Source organism: Capsicum annuum, unplaced genomic scaffold (genome assembly GCF_002878395.1).
Source record: "Capsicum annuum cultivar UCD-10X-F1 unplaced genomic scaffold, UCD10Xv1.1 ctg75632, whole genome shotgun sequence".
NCBI lineage: Eukaryota > Viridiplantae > Streptophyta > Magnoliopsida > Solanales > Solanaceae > Capsicum > Capsicum annuum.
This window is the reverse complement of record NW_025885854.1, coordinates 133,466-137,431: the sequence shown is the minus strand read 5'-3', so window position 1 is coordinate 137,431 and position 3,966 is coordinate 133,466.

Here is a 3,966-nt window from a genome sequence, read left to right as displayed (position 1 = left end):
TGACTTTTGTTACTCCATACATAGCAGGATATTTTGGAATCAGTCTTAAAATTTTAGCATAGCCATTTTCAATCTCTACCAAGTGGGTAAAACCATTATAGCTCAACGGGTATACAGGAACTGCCTGGTTATGATATTTCAGAGATCTATGTCAGAAAATTTAGTCGAATTAAAGATGACTGATTTTGATGTCATTCTCGACATGGATTGACTTCATTCCTACTATGCCATAGTCGACTACAGAAATAGGATAGTTCAGTTTTAGTTCCTAAATGAACCCATCTTAGAATAAAGGGTTAGTACTTCATCATTATAGGGGTCAACTTATTTCCTACCTTTGGGAAAGGAAAATGATTTAAGGGGTGTATGTATCATCTCGTGCATGTTAAGGATTCCAGTTTTGAATCTCCTAGATTGGAATCAGTACTAGTGGTTAATGAATATTCAAATATCTTTCCTGAAGACCTTCTAGGCATTCCTCCCAAAAGGGAAATAGACTTAGACATTGATCTACTTCCAAAAACTTAGCCTATTTCTATTCTGCCATACAGAATGGCACCATCAGAACTCAAGAAACTAAAAGATCAATTAAAGGATCTCTTAGATAAGGGATTCATCAGGCCCAATGTATCCCCATGGGGTGCACCAGTCTTATTCGTGCATAAGAAAGATGGCTCTCTTAGGATATGTATTGATTACTACCAGCTCAATAAAGTTACGGTCAAGAACAGGTATCCACTTCCCATAATAAATGACCTATTCGACCAAATTCAGGGTGCCAGTTATTTTTCCAAGATAGACCTCAGATCAGGTTACCATCAGCTCAGAGTTAGAGAATGTGACATCCCAAAGACAGCTTTCCAAGGGGGAGATGGTGTTCTTCGTTGTCAGGGTCGTCCGTGTGTTCCAGGTGTAGATGACTTGAGGCAAAGAATTCTTGCAGAAGTACATGGTGCATGATACTTTATTCATCCAGGGGCCACTAAGATGTATCGCGACTTGCAGGAGATCTATTAGTGCAGTAGGATGAAGCGAGATGTTGCGAAATTTGTGGCTAAGTTCTTTACATGTCAGTAGGTTAAGATAGAGCATCAGAAACCTAGTGGTTCTATACAAGAGTTCACCATTCCTACTTGGAAGTGGAAAAAAGTGAACATGAGCTTCATGATGGGTTTGGCTCGCACTCTTCATCAGCATGATTCAATTTGGGTCATTGTATATAGAATGACTAAGTCAGGTCACTTCCTTCCAGTTCATACTTCTTATTCAACCGAGGATTATGCCAAACTCTATATCAGGGAGTTGGTCAGATTACACGGTATTTCATTATCTATCATCTTAGATAGAGGTACCCAGTTCACCTCTTACTTTTGGAAAGTATTCTAAAAGGGTCTTGGTACCAAGTTCATCTCAGTACAGCGTTTCATCCTCAGACAGATGGTCAAGCAGAAAGGACTATTCAGACTCTTAAAGATATTCTAAAAGCATGTGGAATTGATTTTAAGGGTATTTGGGATGACCACTTGCCTTTGATTGAATTTTTATACAATAATAGCTATCATTTTAGTATTCAAATGGCTCCATTTGAAGATCTCTATGGTAGGAGATGTAGGTCTCTAATTGGTTGGCTTGAAGTTAGTGAGGCCTCAATCATAGGTCCTGACTTGGTATTCGATACCTTAGAGAAGGTTCAGTTGATCAGAGAGAGACTTTGGGTTGCTCAGAGCTGACAGAAGTCTTATGCAGATGTTCATAGAAAGGATCTTGAATTCGAGGTCAATGATTACGTCTATCTTAAGATCTCTCCTATAAAGGGAGTGAAGAGGTTCGGCAAGAAAGAAAAACTCAGTTCCCGATATGTCGGTCCCTTCAAGATTCTCAGTCACTTTGGCAAAGTAGCTTATGAGCTTGAATTGCCTTCAGACCTAGCCTCAGTTCATCCAGTCTTCCATGTCTCTTTGCTCAAGAAGTGCATAGGTGACCCAGCAGTTGTAATCCCTATTCAGAGCATTGACATTCAAAACAACCTCTCTTATGAAAAGATTTTATTCAAAATCTTAGACTATCAGACTCGTAGATTAAGGAACAAAGAAGTCCCTCTAGTCAAGGTTCTTTGGCAAAATCAGTCTCATAAGGGAGCTACTTGGGAAGCAGAAGTGGATATGCGTACCAAGTATCCTCACCTCTTCTCCGCCAATTCAGATCAAGCTCAAGGTAGTAGTTCTCTTTAAGCTTATTCAGTTTCATGTTCATGTTCCCTTAATAAAACTTAGTACCTATTACCATTGCATACTCATTCATGAATTCATATATCGGTTCAGTTATAAGATCATGCATCAGTAATGCATTCTCATCTTAAGAAACTCAGTTTATCAGATTACTCAGTTATGCATTCATATATCAGTTATCCATGTATCATATATGCATGAGTTTAGTATATTTATCATGTCAGTCACGAGATCATGTTTTAGTTATTCAGGTTCAGTCATGTTCATTTTGTCTTTTATCCCCTCTCAGTTGAATCTTATTCGAGGATGAATGTTTTTAAGGAGTAGATATTGTAATACCCCAAAAGTTTAGACATTTTTAAGATCATGCTTCAAACTCATGAGTAATAAATTTTAGTTCTTTGTTAGTTCTATGATCAAGTTTGATGCATATTAAGTCCTTAAAAGTGTCCTAGCTAATGGGCAAATCAAAACATTTCCTTACCAATTAAATTCTTGAGAAGGATATTGGTATAGTCAGCTTCAAATAAGCATATCTCTCATTATGCTATGAATATTTGAGCTCATGACCCACCAAAACATAGATAATTGAATTAGATTTTGAACGATATCAATTTCGTCTAAATTCAAAATCGGAGCAAGGAGTTATGCCCATTTTACTCTGGTATGTCAGGCTGGGAAACTGAGTGATGACATTTTATGACAAGCTGTCATGCCCGTGATGGCCTATCACCAATGTCATTAACCTTAATCAGAAAACCAAGATTTCACCTTTTTGTGACGATAATTCATGATGACCTATCACCAGTATGATGGCTTGTCACGAATGTCGTCAACTATTTTTTCCAGTAATTGAGGGATGTTTTGTAAGGGTATTTTGTTTTTTTCCCTTTACTTCTCATGATTTATAACCCTAAAGGAGTGTATTATCTACCATTCTCTTTAGTTAAACATCTCAAAAAGCTCTCTTATACACTTTCAACCATAAGATTAGGGTTTTCTCTCAAGATCATCTCCTCAAGAGCAAGCCTAAGGAATTCTTCAAGAACCTTTAGAAACATTAGATTTCTTTCAAGATTCAATCACTAAGGTATGCGTAGTGTTCATCCATGGGTCCCTTTCATTCATGGAGCTCAAGAATCATGTTTTAAATTATAAATTATGATTTTCTTGTCATGTTATGACTATATTCATGTTGATGATTGTTGTTTGGATTCAAGGTCGTATCTTGATGTGTTTTCATGAAGCATGTGAATAGGTTAGTTGAAACCCATAGATTTTGGATGGATTAAGATGGTCGAATTGATAAATATACCTATGCCTTAAAAGAGTGCATGCAAGATGTTTGATAAAATGCCTAAGGAACTAGAACTCATGCAATATCTAAATTGTGACTAAGTGAGGTATTCATGATATGCCCCTTTGTTCCAATGATTTTTATGTTGATATTGTGTCTTGTAAATGTTGTTGGGATGTTCATGAACTAGTCTTATGAGATTAATCCATGCTTACTTGCAAATCCTACATATATGTACAAAATGTATGATATCCATGCACTTCATGAAATTCCCTAAGTTATGATATTATGGATTGTTGATGTTGGTCACGTACTCAAGTCAGTCATATGCGTCAGTTTCTTTTCATCGAGTCCTGGGGGTACTCGTACCCAAAAAAATATAGCTGTATGCCTAGAGCCTTGTCATGTTTCACGATCTCCAAAATCAAGCCATGAATTAAT